At 40.4% G+C, this 21,938-nt stretch overlaps 1 long non-coding RNA gene across 2 annotated transcripts in view; it reads right to left on the bottom strand.

The window, feature by feature from the left end:
- LOC109249576 (uncharacterized) overlaps positions 1-21,938 on the bottom strand; it is a 191,563-nt gene that overhangs the window by 43,684 nt on the left and 125,941 nt on the right. For both annotated transcript variants that reach the window (XR_002072642.2, XR_002072643.2), the window contains exons 3-4: positions 20,807-20,914; positions 18,085-18,272 (exon numbers count right to left, since the gene is read on the bottom strand). This is a non-coding gene — a long non-coding RNA (uncharacterized LOC109249576). The remainder of the gene's footprint in view (positions 1-18,084; positions 18,273-20,806; positions 20,915-21,938) is intronic.

The raw sequence follows: 21,938 nt of genomic DNA, 5'->3' as shown, positions 1-21,938 counted from the left end.
ATACAGTTCTGTGGGCAAACAAAAAAGCCATTCTGTTTTGGTGACAAAAGATGAAGCTAGTTATTAGCAATTCGATACAAAAGGAGTAGAGAGGACTGGAAATGAGGAGTCAAGCCAAGTTCGGCACGTATTATTCACAAAAATCCTTCTAGTAATGACAACCACCAGAATCCTACAAAAATCCTTTTCGCAGAACCCATTTTCTGGCTTTGCTGTCAAAAGTAAAGATGATAGATTAGCTTCCAGTGACTGTCAAAATTAAAATCAAATCAATTTTAATGACAGAAAATAGACTATTTCCGTTTGTTGGTTCCAGAGAAAATGTGTGATGATGAATTTCTGAAGCCTTTAATTTATCATTGCACCTTGAAAAGAATCTGTTTTTGCAAACAAGACTTTTCTAAATCGTTGACATCCGTGTTTTTTGTTTTTTTGGTGGGTTTTGTTTTGTTTTGTTTTGTTTTTTGAAAGTAGATCTGCTCAAATGTTGAGTGCTGTTTCTGAACCCGTCCACTGGGTTTTCTCCCAGAGATACTTTTTTCTATATTATCTCATAGCGGCAGGCTTATTCAAAGGTCATCAGATCCACTGATTTTTGTCAAATATCCCCATGTTATTTCATCTGATAAATTATAATTTGTGATTGGCCTTTTGAAATTTCAAAGGATGCCAAACAATAGATATAGTTTCCAAAATAAAGAACGACTGCAAATAAAAACCAAACTCAAGCCTCAAACAAATAAACATGAAAGGGAAAATATTAGAGAGTTCACAATTCAGGTGGCTTAATCTTACTTAATGAATTTACTGTTTTTTTTTTTTAATTTTCCAAATAAACATGTGACTCAATTCTTCATAAATGCTAACACCATGGGAACAAAAGGGCACATGTGACAACTTCCATCTGAAGTTAATATTTGAAAGATGAATGTATTTCATTATCACAGGGGTCACACACTATCCCCAAACCCTGGAAGGCCAAAGCCAACCATGACTGTTAGCCAGATGTGATGTTAGTATTCTTTCAAAACACTACTTATGCTTAATTATATGTGACACTACAATGGCCCGTGAGAACTCTGAAGGCCATGAGCACACAATGCATTTTTCTGTTCCTTGAAATATGTAGAAAAGGAAACAACAGGACCAATTGGTACTGACTGGCATAATCCTCTTTTTGTTAGATCTGCCTTACCACAGCTGACCTGAACCCTAAGAAGCATTGTATTAATTGGGGGCCAGTCACGTAATGCCTTTATACTTCCACGGTATACGAGTGACTAGCATGGTTCTTGTCATGTGCTAGGCAGTCAAGATACCATTGGCTACAAGAATGGATCCGAAAGAGGAAGCAAGCAGAATAAACTAATTTGACTAATGCCCCACTTTGCCCTGAATCATCTCAAAGTCTGTCAGGTTTTTCTTTATTAATTTTTTTTAACGTTTATTTATTATTGAGAGACAGAGAGAGACAGAGCATGAGCAGGGGAGGGGTAGAGAGAGGAGGAGACACAGAATCCAAAGCAGGCTCTGGGCTCTGAGCTGTCAGCACAGAGCCCGACGTGGGGCTCGAACTCACAAACTGCGAGATCATGGCCTGAGCCGAAGTCAGACGCTCAACGGACTGAGCCACCCAGGCGCCCCTCAAAGTCTGTCAGTTTTTAAAAGAGTTTGCGCCATGTTCTTCAATCACTGCCTTCTGTGTCTCGCTGCCCTCCTTCCCTGAAGCTTCAGTGGGCCTCTGCAGCTCCTTTGAACTGTGAACACATTGCTGACATACAAGATGGAGGAAAAGACTCACCTAGAAGTTTGCGTGCATCAGCTATCTTAGCGATAATTTATGAGCAAATATCCACTCTAATGTATGTGTAATAAAAATGTACATAGTTTTACTTGTTAGGATCCCACCAAGGGTATCAATGCTAGTGACTTAAAGATCTTGGGCCTCAAAAGTCTCCTATAAATCTGCAAGAATGACACCAGCCCTTCAGGAAGAAAATGGGTAAAAGGTATTCATTAATAGATCAGTTACTCAGGAATAAAAAAAAACACAATATCATTTCCATAGTATTTTTCTGTGTAGAAGTTACATATAAAACTAAACTTAATAACCTTTACTACTAATCAAAATAGCAAAAACATTAAGGTTATAATTAACGACATAGCCAAGTGGTTTTTTTCTTCCTTTTATTTTCCTTTCTCTTTCCTTCCCTTATTTTCCTTTCTTTCCTTCTATATTGGTAAAGGGAACCCACGTTGGTTCAAATTCTCTAAGTTGGACTCAATTCCCTTAACAACATATAGTCAAAGCTTTTAAATGTCCAAACTCCGTATGATGATGGACATTCTAATACACTATGAATGGGAATATAACTTGTAAAACTTTGTGATGGACAATTTGGAAATATATTTTGGCATTTAAAATATTGATGACCTGGCATTTCCACTTCTATCTGTTCTCACAAATGTACATAGATACATAATGGAGAAATTAGGATGACAGTCTCAACATCTATCAGTAAAGGAAGTGTTAAACCATGGTTCCTCCATAAGACAAAGAAGTAAGAGGGCACTAAAAAATTGAGATATAACTGGGTACATCAATGGGAGAGTTGGCCAATATACAATAAGTGGAAAGATAAAAAGTAAATGGTTTGGCAGTATGCTACCTATAACCTATTTTTAATTTGATCATCATAATACATAGTAGCCTATCTTTTCTATAATGTTAAATTTCAGAAAATTACTTATAGTCAAGAGAAAAACACAGATGTGTATATATGTAGAAATTCTATTTCTAGAAATTTTTCCCTATCATAAATAGTTTGCTCCTGTTACAAGCAACGATTTAGAGACTGGGTTTGATATGATATGCATATATAGCATGAAATTTCGTTCAGTACCTTGAAATGAGGTTTTAACTACATATAAAAAAATTAAAACATGCTTATAATATATTTTTAACATTTAGATAGAATATAAACTGCATGGACAGTGTAACATCACTTTGGCAAACAGCTCCTAAAAGTGGTCCTTATGTTTATAAGCAAAATATATGAATGAATGCAGACAAATGTATACACATATGCAAAGAAAAATGTCTGGCGACATGTTAGCAGTGTTAATTTTGTATTGTTGGATTAGGAGTGTTTTTTCTCTTTTTGTTTAATGTTAACTCTATTTTTTCCCCAGAAGGCATATACAGCCTGAAAAGATATGAAGTGAAATTTTTTTTTTAAAAAGCAGATGTATAGAAACTGATAATCACAGTAATAAAAATAGAAATCCTCAGGAAACAAACAAAAAGGTTTACATTCTGGGGGATAACCAAAGAAATGTGAATTTAAAACAATAATGACATGCCAAAGGCCACTATTAAACTGGCAAAGATATTTAAATTTTTTAATGTTTATTCATTGTTTAAAAATTTTTTTTAAGGTTTATTCATTTTTCAGACACAGAGAGAGACAGAGCGTGAGTGGGAGAGGGGTAGAGAGACAGGGAGACACAGAATCTGAAACAGGCTCCAGGCTCTGAGCTGTCAGCACAGAGCCCAACGCGGGGCTTGAACTTGTGGACTGTGAGATCATGACCTGAGCCGAAGTCAGAGACTTAACCACTGAGACACCCAGGCGCCCCTATTCACTGTTTGGAGAGTCACGGAGAGAGTGAGCAGGGGAGAGGCAGACACACACACATACACACACACACACACAGAATCTGAAGCAGGTTCCAGGCTCTGAGCTGTCAGCACAGAGCCTGATGTGGGGCTCAAACTCACAAGCAGTGAGATCATGACCTGAGACGAAGTCGGAGGCTTAACTGACTGAGCCACCCAGATGTGCCAAATTGACAAAGATTTTTAAGAGATGACTCATTGGAGGCAGGAAGTAAAAGATTTCCCCTGCTTTGCACAGGGAAGGATAAGTTTTGTGGAGCCTGTCTGGGAAGCCATTCAGCAAGAGTTACGAACTTTAAAGACGCTCATCATTTGGGCCAGTAACTTCACTTTTAGGAATACATCTTAAGAAAGTACTCAGAGCCTATGGATAAAGATGTATGCCATTGGCCATTTAAAATTATGAAAAACTCAGAAACAGAGCATTCCATCATGGGGTGCATAGTGAAATCATACTAAGAGTCGTGTCGAAATACAATGATTTGAAACAAATGAGGAAGCGATTGTGCCATCGTGTGAAGAGGAAAGAAAAAGACCCAGGGTTCCAAATCACACAGAAAGCAAAATTTCCAAAGAAGGAAAGCCGAGAGAAAATACATCAACAGGTAATATTTTCTCCGTCCTTGTGGGAGAATCGCAAGGAATTTTCATGTTCATCTTGCTACTTCTGTTTTTACAAGTCGTGTCCTTAAAATTTGTCCGTTGAAAATTCGCTCAACGAGAGGCATGGAGAAACACAACAATTAATCTGTGACACAGGCTCCAAGAGAGAAACAGACTCGGGGCTTCTAGGACGCATGTCGGCTCCCATACGCGGAACCTTACACGTTGATACGGGGATTGGGAAAGGTAGTATCGGCCAACCAAACAGGAAGAACTTGAGGGTTAACACTGAGATGTACAGCCTTGCTGGGTGGTTCTTAACATGAGGTCCAGGACCAGGATCATCAGCATCACCCGAGGACTTAGAAATGCAAAATTTCAGGGACCCCCCCACCCCCACCCCAAACTTACTGAATCAGACCTCCTGAGGGTCAGGCCCAGGAAATCCGTGTTTTAACAAGACTCGTGGTGCTTCTGATGCATCCTGGAATTTGGGAATCACTGATCTTGCTGACATAGGAAAACTCGTGGCTTCACAGGCCAGTCACCGGGAATTCTGTGTATCCCACGCTGGCTTTGGGACAGGCACTGAAGCCAGAGGGCCCGAAAGGACCATTCCATGGAAACCTGCTGGTCTTGCCTCAAACACCATAGTCGCAAATGGTTTTCAAACCACTGGCAGAAAGTTGCTTACTGTGTTGGCAGAGCTTTGGTTCTGAAAAGGAATTTGGCAATCGTCTGATCTCCACATAGTTAAAGATGAGAACAAGACACTCGGGAAGGTGAAATCATGGGATGGGGTTTCCTTGGCAGCCAGAATCTGGACTGACATTCGCTACCTGCCCACCAGTTTATATCACACTCCATTGTCCAATGAGCAAAAAGTCAAAATGAGCGACTTTCCTTTTTTTTTTTTCCCGGGAAAAATAAAAAGTCAATATTCTTTTATGTCCTAAACAAATAGGGACGTTGATTCCATTTCATAATATCTTTAATGTATCTTCCAGGCCTGCCATCAAATAGCTGTCTCTTTTGGATAGCCTTGGGAAACTATCTACTAGAGACATAGCTAAACAGATTTTGTGAGTTGGAAGGAAACTGGGAGGCCAAATAATTCATAAATTTAGGAGGCTAAAATCCATAGACATTATTCAATGATATTAATATTTTAAAATTGTGAGCCCTCTAGGACCTTGTTAGACCTAATGGGGTCAGTGGGACAGTCAGCATCAACTTTATCTGGGAGCTGGTTACAAATGCAAACTCTCAGCCCCCACCCAGACCTACCGATCAGAATCTGCATTTTAGCAAGACCTTCGTATGATCCTTATGCACATTGAAGTTTGAGAAATCTTGCTCTCGAAGTATTCCATTTGTCTTTAATGGTAAGAAATTGTACTTCCCTTTGGAAAAATACGGTGCTTTCAATAGAATTGGCCAAGTTCTTACAAGAGCATTAAAATCCCAGGAAAGTCTGCTGTGTATGTATGTAGTACACGATTCATCGGGATGTATATCACTAGGGTCATCCGGTCTGCAAGTAACAGGGCAACAAGTTAATCTGTCATACACAAGAATACTATCTGTTGACTCATAGAAGTCCAGCGGAGTAGGATCCAGCTTTATATGATCAAGAACTCAACTGTGTCATTAAATATTGAGTTCTTTGGCTTCTTGTCCTCACTTCTCAGACCTCAGGGTCAGAATCATCCTACGACAGGTGTCCCTCAGATTTTCAAGATAACAGTTAACAAGGCTACATAAATTTTTGTTTACATTTAGTGGGAGGGAAAAGAAAAAAAACATCTCCCCCAAGGATGGTTTACAATAAGGATGAACAAACCTATAATTTGTTTTCCAAACCACCATGCTTTTAAGAATGAAAGGGAGGCACTGTTAATAGTCATGCCAAGAAAACGAGCATAAACTAAGACTGTCACGGACAAACCAAGACATATAGTCACTGGTCAGCCTATACATAAAATCTGTAAGTCTTTCCCTTCAGTCAAATTAGGTCACATATCTAGTGTATATATAAACAGCAATTGTGGGAGTACCATGTCATAATTGACTTACACGAAATTTGGATCCTATTCTGTAGCTGGAACCGGGATGGGTGTTAACTTTTAAAAATGGAAGAGGACAGGGGTGCCTGGGTGGCTCAGTCGGTTAAACATCCAACTTCAGCTCAGGTCATGATCTCACAGTTTGTGAGTTCGAGCCCCACGTCGGGCTCTGTGCTGACAGCTCAGAGCCTGGAGTCTGCTTCGGATTCTGTGTCTCCCTCTCTCTCTGCCCCTCCCTCCACTTGCACTCTGTCTCTCAAATGAATAAATGTTAAATTTTTTTTTAAAAAAATGGAAGAGGACATGGGGTAAATGTCATAATAGGAAAGAAAAAGGGGAGGAAATGAGTGTTTCATATGCAACTGACAGTGTTGATTACGGGAAGCATTGGTAAAACCTTCCAGCCCTATAAGTTCAGATGGAGTGTTGATGCTTAGCTACTAGGGCACCAGAAGCCAGGTACCCACAGCCATGTGGTGACTACCGACGCTCAACACTCATACCCCGGTTGCCTCTGATGCTTCATTAAGTATAGTTTTCTGGCGTTGAAATGGCCTCTTTGAAAAAGATTCTGACAGAAGATTGCAGAAACATTTCTTACTTGCCAATGTAAAAGCCGGCCACCCAACGTCAGCTGCTCCCATTTTTTATGATTTCACTGACCAGTAGAATTTCAAAGTCAGGGCACAACCTTGGCAGGGCTTGGTGTTAACTTTGATCCTCTCAGATAAGGTATTTGTTTTGACATTATTATCACGAAACTTTCAAAATGATAGAAACAGTCTTGATGGCAATATTAAAGAAGTTTTAAAGGTGAAAAATCTATCACGTCAATTTCCTGCCTCTAACATAATGAATAGTTTTATCTTAGGGTTATTCCCTTCCAGTTTTTCTCACATGCATACCCATTTTAACACAGATGTAATCCGGGCATCCCTGTAATTTTGAGTTCCGTTTTATCACTTTAGCACCATGCTGTAAACATCGTAATTAGCATGGCATTCCTACAAGAAGTGTTCAGGGGGAAAGATGCTCAGGAAATAAAACCCCTGAAAGACCGACAGTTACCTGAAAATCTTCTGTTCAAGCCCGTCTACTCTAAATCACTATGGGGTTGGGGAAATCATTCCTTTTCCTTTAAATCTAGCATTTATTGACAATCCAAAATCAGTAATCATGGATGAAAGCCCCTAAAAAATATGGCACTGATTTTCAAAGAGAAGATGTAAGTAGCAAGAGGCAAATGGGTCTTTTTGGCTAAAGACAAAATTCTTCTCATTCTTTACTCTTATCTGGGATTTTGTGATCACACTTGTTCTGCTTTGGTGATGATGTTTTTTTTTCATAGATCGGGAGAAATACTTGACATTTTAGACTAAAGTGACATCAGTGTCCATATGTGCCATTTTTAAATGGAAAAAATGCTAAATGACTGTGGTCATTCATTCCAATAGCTGGATGGGGTAGAAGTAAGCAGTAATAAGGGACTTGATGTTTCCCTTTCTTTCTGTGCTTGAGAGAGGACAGAGCACATTTCCCCCAGGCCACACGTGCAGGCGAGAGCCTACTGCAAGGGGCCGGGTCCCTGAGTGTTTTCAGTTACCAGTCTTCACACATCTGTCTACCCCCAGGAGGCTGTGAGCTCCTAAGTCAAAGTGAGTGTTTTATTCTTCCCTATACTCCAAATTCCTAGCAGAGTTCCTGGCAATGCAATGCATAAAAAATATTTGACTGGGTGTCTAACCTAGTCATGAAATAAGTTCCATGGTATTTAAAGTATTTTTTTTTAAGTTTTATTTATTTGAGAGAGAGCGAGAGAGAGAGAGAGCGCACATAAACACAAGTGGGGTAGAGGCAGAGAGGAGGACAGACAGAATCCCAAGCAGGTTCTGTACCATCAGCACAGAGCCTGATGCGGGGTTCAAACTCACAAATCATGAGATCATGACCTGAGACGAAATCAAGAGTCGGATGCTTACCTGACTGGGACAGGCGCCCCAGGTCCATGGTATTTTTGAAAACAGTAGTGTTCAATTGTTTTTGTAAAAGCGATGTTCTCTACCTCCCCAAGATGCTTCTTCACAAAAAGGCACATTTAATAAATCATCTCTCTGATTCAGGGACCAATCTGTTAAAGCAGAAGAAGATTTTGAGGGGCGCCTGGGTGGCTCAGCGGGTTAAGTGTCTGATTCTTGATTTCAGCTCAGGTCATGACCTCAGGGTCTCGGGGTCAAGCTCGGTATTGGACTCTGTGCCGACAGTACAGAGCCTGCTTGGGGTTCTCTCTCTCCCTCTATCTTCCCCCCAACCCCCAATAAATAAATAAACAACAACAAAGAAGATTTTGGAGGCACTGGGGCACCATTTCATAAACCGTCCCCTGCCGTGGAAGCCTCAGTGCACCTAATCCAGGCGTCGTAAAACACCAAGTGTGTGGTTTCACCAGAGAGCTGTGCCATTGTTTCGAAACTAATTGGTCTGGATTAATTGCTGTCACGTAGATGTAGAGGGAACATTTCCTGGGAAGCAGCCACATCCCTACACTCATGTGGAGAATCTATCGGCACAGCCATTCCGCGGAAGCTGGCAACATGGATAAAAAGATTTTATCAGAAAAAGTCCATTTCCAGGAATTTACCCTCAAGGAATATTCGTGGTGGTGCCATGTATTCATTTAGGAAAATGCTGACCACTTACTGAGCTTCCCATAATGACAGAATTTGGATGGGGTGAAGCCTGTGCCTTTCGATCCTAAAGGGGTCCTTTCTATGTGATGGAGAAATCTGGTGGACAACACCACCCTGTCCCTGGACCAGGAGGTACCAGGTGCCGCATTTAGGGAAAATGGGAGAAAACTGGGCTTGTGAATTACCAAAGCAGCAACTTTTTCTCCGCTTCATTTCCAGATAATCCACTTTGACCTAATAGCCAGGAAAAATCTGCAGTTAGAAGTTACAAATGAATAGGAATATTTTTGTCATTGGGCAAATAAGTACAATGCACTGTGTGTGTGTGTGTGTGTGTGTGTGTACATAGTAACACTTCCCCAAGGCAATCAAAAGTAACTGCAGAAAAGGTAGAAACAAGAAATGAAACATTTTCACATTATTTGAAGTACCATGAACATGGGACACTGCATCTTTGACAGTCCAGTTTAATCCCATTTTACAATTAGCATCTTTTTTTTAAGTTTATTTATTAGAGAGATTATTTATTTATTTATTAAAATTATGTATTTCTTATTAGAGAGAGAGAGAGAGAGAGAGGGCATGAGCAGGGGAGGGGCAGAGAGCAGAGAGAGAATCCTAAGTAAGCTCCACACTGTCAGTGCAGAGCCTGACCTGGGGCTCAAATCCACGAACTGTAAGATCATGACCTGAGCCAAAATCAAGAGTCAGACGCTTAACCGACTGAGCCACCCAGGTGCCCAAATCTTCTTTTATAGGCCTCCTTTAAATATTATTTATCCTATTACTTCAAATTCCTCACTCAGATTACTATGTTCAATGCAATGTTTACAGTAACTATGATGCACGGGGCACTGTGTCTGTACATTTTTGTTCTTCACCAAGTAAAAGATCTGGTCCCCATGCCAAAGGTTTTACAATCCGATTTAGTCTAGGCAAATAAAACATATAAGGGATTGGACCATAACCCCCCAAAATTATAGATATCAACGTATTTCTTATGGAACCCAACATTTTTTTAAAATAGTTGCTTTCATGAAGAAAAATTGGAATAAAACTCTGTTAGACAGAACATATGGGAATCTATCACCCACCTCATCCCAAGAGGGAAAATCCAGTTGGATATATTTTTTTTAGTTATGATTTGTTTACATTCTTAGAAGTCATGTAGTCCCTCCACACTATGCAGACTTAGCAAACATAAACCACAGTCATTTTTCTCCTTACTTACTTCACTCCCAACAGCAAATCATTACCTCCTCCAACCCCCAGGTTCAAAGTACTTTATCCCCAGAATATTTCCCCCCCAAATACAGAATATTTAGTCACATGCCCCGTCTTTATTCCTAACACAACGTAAGATAATTTACAAGACAATGCCTTGTTTCATGGTCCCCGGAAAACACAGAAAGCACTGCACTTTTATTTTTCCTTCTATTTCAGAAATGCTTGCAGCGAACTATGGTCCGAGGGCCAAGTCTACGCCATGACCTGCTTTCTGGAAAAGAAAAAAAAAAAAAAAAGCCCATGCTGTGCCTTGGCTAATTCAGTTGATAGAGCATGTGACTCTTGATCTTGGGGTCGTGAGTCTGAGCCCCATGTTTGGTGTGGAGCCTATTTAAACAATCAAGGAAAATACATTATAAGAAAGAAGGTAGAATAAAAACAGTTTTAAAAAGGCACATAAAATTTACCACCTTAAAATTTTATGTTCATGGTTTACTGTGTGTTGAGTATATTTACATTATTATGAAACAGGTCTTCAGAATTTCTTCATCTTGAAAAACCAAAATTCTATATCCATTGAACATGAACTCCCCATTTCTTGTTCCCTAGACCTCGGTAATAATCATTCTACTTTCTACTGCTATGAATTTGACTAACTCACATACTTCATAGGAGTGGAATCACACAGTGTTTGTCTTTCTGTGACTGGCTTATTTTACTTAACAGAATGATCTTAAGGTTCATGCATGATGTAGTATGTGACAAAATTTCCTTTTTTAAGGCTGAATAATATGCCATTGTATGCACAAACCATATATTTTTTTTATCCATCCAGCCATGGACACATGAATTGCACCTACCTCTTGGCCATTGTGAATAATGTTCCAGCGAACATTAGTGTATCGATATCTCTTTCAGACTCTGCTTTCAATTCCCTTAGACATATATCTAGAAATAGAATTGCTGGATCATACAGTAGTTCAAGTTTTAATTTTGTGAGAAACCTCCATATTGTTGTCCATAATGGCTGCACCATTTTATGATCCTACCAACACCGTACAAGGGTTCCATTTCTCCTCATCTTCACCAGCACTAGTTATTTTATGTTTTTGTGTTTTTTTTTTTATTTTGTTCTTCTATCATGGCCATCCTAATGGGTCTGAGGTGATATCTTAACGCAGTTTTGATTTGTATTTCAGTAATGATTAGTGATATTGAGCATCTTGTCTCATGCTTATTATCCATTTGCAGTTCTTCTTAGGAGAAATGCCCTATTCAAGTCTGCCCATGATATTGTTCTTGTTGAATTGTAGTTTTTTAAATATTCTAGATTTTTCCCCTTATTAGATGTATGATTTGCAACCATTTTCTCCCATTCTGTGGGTTGCCTTTTCACTCTGTTTCTTGCTTCCTTTTTTAAGATTGAGGTAGTTTCATTTGTCTATTATGCTTTGTCACCTGTGCTCTTGGCATCGTAGCCAAGAAATTATTGCCAAATGCAATGTCATAGATTTTCCCCTATGAGTTTTATATTTTTAGGTCTCATACCCATTTTTAAGGTAAGGTCTAATTTCATTCTTTTGCATGTAAAAATTCAGTTTTCCCAACACCATTTGTTGAAGATGGTACTTTCCCCCACTGAGTGGTCTTGGCACTCTGGCTGAAGATCATATGACCATATATGCTAGGGCTTATTTCTCGGATTAGTGTTGGTTCCATTGGTCTATATGCCTGTCTGTATATCAGTTCCACGCTGTTTCGATACTGCAGTTTTGTAATATGTTTTAACATCAGGAAGTATGAGACCTTCAACGTTGTTTTTTTTTTTTTTTTTTCAAGACTGGTTTTGCTATTCATGTCCCTTGAGATTCCATGTAAATTTTAGGATTTTTTTTTTCTACTTCTGGAAAAAAAAATGCCATTAGGATATTGACAGGGATTGCGTTGAACCTGTAGGTCTCTTTTAGTAATATGGACATTTTACCAATATTAAGTCCTCCAACCATGAGCATAGGATGTCTTTCCATTTATTTCTGTCTTCTTTAACTTCCAGTACACAAGTCTTTTGCCTCCTTGATTAAGTTTGTTCCTAAGTATTCTTTTTGATGCTATGGTAAATAGTACACACACACACACACACACACTGAGAGAGAGAGAGAGAGAGAGAGAGAAGGAGAGATAGAGACAGAGAAAGACCTTCTTTTTCTCTTGTGTCTGATATTACTATTGCCACTCTGCTATCTTTTGGTTTCCATTTGCGTGGAATATCTTTTTCTCTCCTTTCAGTTTCTGCCTGTGTGTGTCTTTACATCTGAAGTGAGCCTCTTGTGGACAGCAAATACTTAGATCTTTTTTTTTTTTTTTTTGGTTTTGTTTGTTTTTAAATTCATTTTATTTTGTTTTTAGTTTCATTCAGCCAATCTTTGTCTTTAGATTGGGGAGTTTAATCCCTTTACATTTAAAGCAATTACTGATAGAGAAAAACTTTTGCCATTTTACTGTTTTCTTCTTGTAGCTCTTTTGTTCTCCTTTTCCTCTCTCACGGTCTTCCTTTGTGTCTCTTTGATATGTATTTTTTTAATATATAGTGACGTGCTTTGATTCCCTTCTGATTTCTTTCTGTGCATTTTCTATAGGTACCTTCTTTGTGGTTCCCAAGAGTGTTGTGTAAGACATCATAAAGTTGTAAAATCTACTTTAAACTGATGATAACTTTAATCACAAGCACTCTACTCCTTTATATCTCTTCCCCCTCAAATTACATTGTTTTATATTATATATCAATTAGCAATGGATTTATATTTTTGGGCTTTGTCTTTTAAATTCCATATGCTAATTAAAAGTGACTTATACATCAACATTATAATTCTACAGGATCTTATATCTGTCCATATATTTACCTTTACTAGAGACCTCTATATTTTCATATGATTTTGTGTTGCTGTCTAGTTTCATTTCATTTCAAGTTGAAGGATTCCCTTTAGCATTTACTATAGGGCAAATCTGGTGGTGATGAAATCCTGTAGCTTTTGTTTATCTGGGTAACATTTAAAAATTTTTTTTAATCTGGGGAAGTCTTAATCACGCTTTCATTTTTGAAAAACAGTTTTGTTAGATACAGTGTTCTTGGCTGACAGCTTTTTTTTTTGTACATTGAATATGTCACCCCACCCTCTTCTGACCTACAAGCTTTCTGCTGAGGCACCCAGTGATAATCTGAGAGGAGTTTCCTTGCACATGATCAGCCACTTTTGTCTTGCTGCTTTTAAGATTCTCTTCATCTGCAACTTTTGACAGTTTGAATATAATGCATCATAATGTGAGCCTCTTTGGGTTTTTCACAGCTAAGTTTCACTGAGCTTCTTAAATTTGTATGTCCATTTATTCTCACAAATTTGAAAAGTTTTGGGCCATTATTTCTTCAGATACACTATCTTCCCATTCCTCTCCCTTCTGGGACTCTCATTATGCATATATTAATCCACTTGATTGTATCCATAAGTTCTTTGGCCCTCCTCAGTTTTCTTTATTCTTTTTTTTGCTCCTCTAGCTTGGTAGGTTCAAATAGGCATAACCTGTTTTTGCAAATAAAATTTGTTGGAACATGGCTACACCCATTCCTTTATGTATTGTTTGTTTGTTTTTAATGTCTATTTATTTTGAGAGGGAGACATGAGGGGCAGAGAAAGACACAGAATCTGAAGAAGACTTCAGGCTCTGAGCTGTCAGTACAGAGCCTGACGTGGGGTTTGAACTCACGAACCGTGAGATCATGACCTGAGCTGAAGTCAGACGCTTAACCGACTGAGCCACCGAGGTGCCCCCATTCCTTTATGTATTGTAAAACCTTTTTGTACCTTTTGTATGACATTGGCAAAGTTGAGTAGTTGCAATTGTTTGTCACCCTACAACAGTAAGTATGGTCAGCAAACCCTAAAATATTTACTATCTGGCCCTTTACAGAAAAAGCTTCTTAATCCCTGCCTAGAGCAGCATATCCTGTTTATGAAACAACAGAATATTTTTCATAGAGAGTAAGCACCCTAAGGATTCTGATTCTTTAATCCTCAAAGCAATGTCTTTTTATAAAAAATGTTTTCTAATGTTTATTTTTGACACAGAGAGAGACAGAGCATGAGCGGGGGAGAGGCAGAGAGAGAGGGAGACACAGAATCCAAAGCAGGCTCCAGGCTCTGAGCTGTCAGCACAGAGCCTGGTGTGGGGCTTGAACTCACAGACCGTGAGATCATGACCTGAGCCGAAGTCAGACACTCAGCCGACTGAGCCACCCAGGTACCCCTCAAAGCAATGTCTTATAAGAAGAAACGATTAAAGCATAGTAGAAAAGAAGAAAGAGTATCCTCTATGCTTCTGCTGAACTCTGATTATCCCACAAGGTCCAGACAGTTGCTGACTCAAGGGTTATATTTCCCCGGTCAATAAGCCTGCTTTACTCGGCATTCGCCATCTTTGGGAACCCATCAGGCAGTTATAGAAAAGCCAAGCCATGACATCTCAATCTGACATAGAACCACAGTCAAGAAAATCCTTGACTACTTCTCACTTTCATGACAAAAGCCCTTCAAAGAGATCAAGCTAGTTAAAACACGGCCACATTAAAAAATTCTCTTAAGGGGCACCTGGGTGGCTCAGTCAGTTAAGCATCTGACTTTGGCTCAAGTTCATGAGTTCAAGCCCTGTGTCAGGCTCTGTGCTGACAGCTCAGAGCCTGGAGCCTGCTTTGGATTCCGTGTCTCCCTCTCTCTCTGCCCCTCCCACACTCACACTCTGTCTCTCTCTCTCTCAAAAATAAAACATTAAAAAAAATTTCAAATTTAAAAAAAAATTAAAAAATACAATATTCTCTTAAGACTTAAAGGGATTGACTGAGTTCGAAATGGCTTACAGGCCACATTGTCTAATTTTCTATGTTGGATACCTCCCTTTTATTGTATTCCCTTTTCTCATTTTCCATCCCATTTTCTCTTTATCTGAATGTGCTATTTTCCTCTTAATTATCCTCACCACTGCCTTTCCCCAACCAAATTCAATTCCTACATTTCAGTTTTCCCACATGTTGCATTACTTTTTTTTCCTACTCCCCTTCCCATCTCCAGACACAATTATAACAATTACTGAAATAGAAAAGAGAATAAACAGGTTCTATTCTGGGGTTTGTCGATATTTAGCTTGGTATCTTAGAGATGTCTTTTTAGTCCATGGGTGTTAGATTAACCTATGACTGAGTACGTTGATCCAGGATCTCTAAGACACATCAGAAGTATGTGGGTAAGATAAAATGGAAACTACTTACTTCTCAGCAAGGAAAATAACAAGGAACAGGTGTTTCAGATGCTATGTGTGCAACATTTCACAGCAATACACCAGATGTATATGGGCAGATTATCTGCCGAGCTGCCAAAAAGGGGCACAAAGACATCTCCATCAAGGACTACAACCCAGGCGCTAGTCTCTTTTAGCCATGTTGCCAGACATGAATCCAGGGCCAAGGAAACTGGGTCTGATTTCACATCAACCACCATCCCTTGTTTTCTAGGAAAATATATTCTGTAGGCCAAAAAGGAAATAATTCTATGTGATATAGTTATTTTATATAATATATTATTATGTGTCATATATTATATAATATATAAAATGTAATTATGTAATGTAATACACAATGTTATATGCATTTTACTTCAATTCATAATATAATATACAAAATATTGTAATTATATAACATGTAATATCATGCATTTTACTTCAATTACTTTTTAAAATTTTTTTTTAATGTTTATTCATTTTTAAGAGAGAGAGAGAGAGAGAGAGACAGTGTGAGCAGAGGAGGGGCAGAGAGAGAGAGGGAGACACAGAATCCAAAGTGGGCCCCAGGCTCTGAGCTGTCAGCACAGAGCCCGACCCAGGGCTTGAACTCACGAACAGTGAGATCATGACCTGAGCCGAAGTCGGATGCTTAACCAACTGAGCCACCCAGGCGCCCTTTACTTCAATAATGTTTTATTAGTTCGCCCCTTAATTTTAAGCATGCAGAAGAAGGTATGAATTGAACACACCGGTCTGCCATTCCTGACACTCTTTCCATTCTAGTTGAAATGCACCTGCCCCGAGCTCCCAATTCATAGAAGCAAGTAAGTTTTCCTCTGAACAGGTGCTTGTAACAAAACTTGAAAGCTAACCCAAGAGTGGTCCATCCATGGTTTGTCCAGCAACTTAGGAGGTGGCCCAATTAACAGCAATTAATTACCTGCCAATTACTTGGTTTCCTCTGGAATTTTGAGTGAAAAAATATAGCCATGCTCAAAGAAAAGGGAAACAGGATGAGCAATGAACGGTAAAACTGCTGTCAGAGTGACCCTCTGAGCCTGAAGGGAGACAAAAAATGAGAGTGCCCCTCCCTTCCTTATGACCCATCAGTAGTTTCCCATTTATTTATTTATTTTTGAAATTGGCATCAGCCTTATATTTTGTTTTTGATAGACAGAAAGAGACAGAGCATAAGTGGGGAGGGGCAGAGAGAGAGGGAGACACAGAATCCAAAGCAGGCTCCAAGCTGTCAGCACAGAGCCCTACACCGGGCTCGAAACTCGAGGAGTGTGAGATCATGACCTGAGCCGAACTCGGACGCTCAACCGACTGAGCCACCCAGGCGCCCCAGTAGTTTCCCATTGAAACTCACACGTCATTCTCCTGCCGCAAGTCTCCTAATATCTGACGTTTGCCCGTCTCTCAATTCTCATCTCTGTCTCTTCTGACAGTTGCTCCCCACTCTCTGATCACACTGAATCTTCTATTGTCTTTGTTCCTGTCTTGGAATACTGTGCTTCCTATTCCTTCTATCTAGGATTAACCTCCTTGTGTGGTTGGCCCCTTCTCATTAGTCAGATCTCCATTTAAAATAGTACTTGTCCCTGGGGCGCCTGGGTGGCTCAGTCGGTTAAGCGGCCGACTTCGGCTCAGGTCACGATCTCACGGTTTGTGGGTTCAAGCCCCGTGTCAGGCTCTGTGCTGACAGCTCAGAGCCTGGAGCCTGCTTCGGATTCTGTGTCTCCCTCTCTCTCTGTTCCTCTCTCCCTCCTGCTCTGTCTCTCGAAATAAATAAAAATGTTACAAATAAATAAATAAATAGTACTTGTCCCCTTAGCATCCAATCTACAATACGATTCTTCTCGTCATTCTCTACCCCACTGGCTGGTTTCATTCCTTCCTTGTATCCCCCTTCTCTGTGATTAGGTTATTTCCTGTTTCATGATCTACTTCCTGCCACCGGAATATCCTTCCATGAGAGAAGAGGAGACGTTAAGCATCTTCGGTAGGTGCTGCGCGTGCATTGACTGAAATGGTGAATGGCAGAATTGCTTCTCAATTATCCACCAAATTAACAGAGTAAAATGACAGTACGTGAGTGAGACCCTAAAACCGCCATATGTGTGTTGGGTTTCTGACTGCAGTTTCAGGCCACGTGTCTTCTAACAGTCATCCCCATTTTCTTTAAAATGACCCGTACGGCTGGTCCTCGCCCCCAGAGAGTATCAGGCACGTGGGCCTGAGTGTGACTTTGGGCAGCAGGTGGTCACCTGCGGTCAGACCCTCCCCGCCCATAGGGCAAGTTCCACCGCTCGTGTTCGCCCAAATCCCTGTTCTGTTTTCAGTCTGCTCCATACCTGGCAGCAGAGAGCCCTCCTGCTCTGCGGTCCACGCCCGCACCAGATCCAGCTTCCCGAGGCCCAGCCGGGGCGCAACTCGCCAAGCAGTTGGGAGAGGAATTCAGAACAATTTTGCTCCGTCCCGTTAAAACACTTACCAGATGCAATTGTGTCAGAGGTAACAGAATGCTTGTGTGCATGGAAATGCCGGAGTGAAGCAACGCTATGTTCACTGAGTTTCAGGGATCCATTCCACTGGTTCCCTACTCGGAGAAGAGACAACTTTTGGGTCTCCCTGGGTAACTGGAGGAGATGAAGGCAGCACGGGGCTGGCTGGACGAGGGTGCTGGCAAATACAAACAGAACGGAGAAGACAGAAATGAGGCTGGAAAGGGAAGGAAAATGTGATAAGGACCCAGTTGTCACCTGAATCTCAGGGATGGGGGCAAAGATGTTTCAGTGATGATGCCACATTTCCAGCTTGAGTGACTGGCCCTTTAGAACCCCTGGCAGATAGACAAGTAAGGAGGGGCTAAATCACAAAAGCTGTTAATAGAGCCTATCACTTGAGAAGTAAAACAAATAGCCACATATGTACTTGGTGTACATCGTAATTAATGTGGGAGTGATCAGAGATGAAAGAATAGGTTGGATAATGTTGCCTGTTGCCTTTTGGGACCCTCTCAGAGTTCCATGAACTTGCCTGACACTCCCACACTGCAGCTTGTATTTTAACCCAGAATCCTTGGGCTAGGTTACCAGGGGGAAACAAAAAAGCCAAGAAATGAAATGGAAGAGACATGCTCAATGAGTTTTAAGAAGCCGAACAAGTACAGTGCCATGGAAAGCAAAATGTGTAAGAACTTCAAGAAGGAGGGAGTGGAACATAGTTCCACTGTTTAAGATTTAAAGACCCAAGAGATTTCAAAACGTAGAACTGAGAAAAAGGTGATTGCATGTGTCATTAAATTGCCAGAGAGTCAATAATTAAAATCGCTATTATTGCACAAGACTGGACTGCATCTTTTTTGTTTCATTCTAGGGGATGGTATAATTCACATTTGGGAGAAAGCTCTATATTTATTTTTTAAGTTTATTTATTTGTTTTGAAAGAGAGAGAGAGAGAGAGAGAGAGAGAATCCTAAGCAGGCTCTGCACTGTCAGCATGAAGCCCGACATGGGGCTTGAACTTATGAACCAAGAGATTGTGACTTGAACCAGGATCAAGAGTTGGACACCTAACCGACTGAGCCATCCAGGTGCCCCAGAAAGCTCTGTATTTAAAGAATTACCTCAATAATCTTTTTGCGCATACATCTGCACAGAGAGCCTCTCCACCTTTAGAAGAGGGTTTGAAAAACAAAGAATGAAATTGCTCTACAGAGAAGGTGAAAAGATATTATAGAAAGAGAAGACAAAGGGCAGAGGGATAAAAGGAATAATGAAGCATGTGAGAATGAGCCGGGAAGCAAGGAAGGAAGACCGTCGGTGCCAAGGGAAGGGTCCTGAGAAGAGAGGAAGCTCACCTTCTATTATCAGAAATGACTACTGGGAAGCTAATATCTAATATTAAATTTAAATTGAGGTCCATATGGTACTATACTTATAATTGCCCACGATTACTGCCAACCTTGGAAAAAGTCTGCCATGCACGAGTTATTTTTTCGAGTTATTCACGAAAAATGGAAAAATCAGGGTGGTGTTCACCTCAGGGGGAGAGTGGGCCAGCAAGAGAAAAGGAATCCCCAGGGATGACAAGTGACATTTAAGAAGCAAACTGCTCAGTAGGCCAATCAAGATTTCTATTCCCCCTGAAATCTGCAGGAACACCAAAGGATAGTCTCATCTTGGTATGGGGCGGAGTCTCAAGTTGCCATATTTAGACATTAAAAGAAAGGGTGGTCTACAGAGTCTAGAGAAGCAGGTGACCCCTTGGGCTCCAAGAGTTTCACCATTTGTGTTGTTGTTTTCGTAACCCATACTGGCAACAGACGCCTATCCTGACCCAAAAGCAAGCACTCGGGGCTTACTTAGTGTCATTGAAGGGATTGCGTGGGACTCCCCTCTGCTGAAAATGATCTCCCTACACTTCCTGAATGTCATAAATTACAGATTAATTCGGGGCTCTCAATTATTCCACCTTAGTGTAAAAATGATGGTCCTTCCTTTTAAAAGCTATCTGAGATTATCTGAAAATTTCGAAACCAGTCAAGTGGGGAGAGAGAAGAGAAGCCTGGACGTTCCAGCCTTGCCCAAGGCCGGGAGAAGGTTTTCCAGACCCTCAAGTGGCACTCATGCCCAGCGTGCGAGAAGTAATGGGGTGGAGCAAAGGGAGGCAAAAGTGATGGCACCCCAAATAATTCCACTTATTCAGAATCTCTGCTTAGAGCCAGATTGGTCTCCAATCGTCTATTTCCTCTCTCTCTCTCTCTCTCTCTCTCTCTCTCTCTCTCTTTTTTGTGCCATTTCTGCTGCTCCACCCTTTATGTTCCATTCTCCCAAGACCATCTTCAATTACTTGTTTTAGCCACCCTTCCCCCCACTTTTTCTTTTCTCTAGATGTGGAAACAAGCAGCAAAAGGCGTGACACTTAAGCCATAGGAAAAGCAGGTGAGACAAGGATCGTGAGTCATCAGCCACTCGGCATTGTGACACCTCAGTCCTAGAAACTGAGTCCATTTGGCCTGGATTTCGACTCACGCCTCTGCTTGGTTCATAGGCAATCTGTCCATGTAGAGCCAATACCAGTAACTGCCACAGAGGACGGGCTTTGAGACTCATCCAAGGAGACGGCCACCTTGTCTTCTGAGTTTAGGTTCTCACCTCAACTGTTTATTCGTTCTTAATAAAGACTGCAGGATTAGAAGGGCAATCGCTTACTCTCTCCCAAAGCAGCTCTTTCAGCTACAGCAGTAAGTCGGAGGCCTTGTCTCGAGTTCTGATGATTATTAACATCTCTCTAATCTTCTGTGTTGTTCTGAATCCTCTCTGTGGAGAAAAAGAGGTTAAAAAAATGTAAGCAATGACAAAGCTTCTGCTTAGAACAGGTGTGAGCGATTCACAACCCACAGCCCCAATCTGCCCCGTCGTCTCTTTTTATAAAGTCTAATTGGAACACGGCAATGCTTACCCATTGACGCACCGTGTATGGCTGATTTCACACCACAACAGCAGAATCGAGTAGTTGCAAAAGAGATCATATGGTCTTTAAAATCAAAAATATTTACTATCTAGCCCTTTCTACAAAAAGCTTCCCAGCTCACGACTGAAGCCTCACCTTTTCCCGTATAGACCTCCTTGAATTTGTACAGTTCTTTTCCATCAATCATGCTTAACCGGTTTACTGCTACAAGAATATGAATAGCGTGGGGACTAGCTGAAGCATGAATTAAAAATAAATATTCAGAGTGTACTTAAACTTGAATGTACCAAAGTCAGCATGGCGATTCTCTAAATTCCCTTCGGCCATTTTGAACAGAGCACAGGGCTTCCAAAAATCTACAGATCTTCAGTGGAGTATGTTGCAAACATTACATAAGCTCTTCAAAGGTGTTCAGCTATTATTTCGCCAGCTCGAAGCAACACATCATTATCATGAGAAAGGATTATGATTTACGAAATAGTGCAGCAAAGCAAAAGGTGTAAATCACATCTGTACCACGAGAGGTATTTATAACACAACTGTTAGCAGCAACCCCCCCCCAAATTTCAAAACCCTTTAAACCACTTTAGCTTAGAGTGCATTTCAAACGCATTTTCAACCAAAGACTGACATTCGCAAGCACTTTTAAAAAAAAATGTAAGTTAGAAAAGAAATTCAAACTCTTTAAAATTTTTTAACTGAAGTGTAGTTGACATACATTGGTTTATGACCTAGTGGCTTGTGACGTAGGTATATGATGTAGTGATTCAACAATTCTATACATTACAAAATGTTCACCCCCTGTCACCATACAAGTTATTACAATATTATTGACTATTCCCTATGCTGTGCTTTTCATCCCTGGGACTT

Source organism: Panthera pardus, unplaced genomic scaffold (assembly GCF_024362965.1).
Source record: "Panthera pardus isolate Hobbes unplaced genomic scaffold, ASM2436296v1 HiC_scaffold_17, whole genome shotgun sequence".
In the NCBI taxonomy this organism is placed as follows: domain Eukaryota; kingdom Metazoa; phylum Chordata; class Mammalia; order Carnivora; family Felidae; genus Panthera; species Panthera pardus.
The sequence above is the reverse complement of the archived record's forward strand: the minus strand, read 5'-3'. Positions and strand labels throughout refer to the sequence as shown.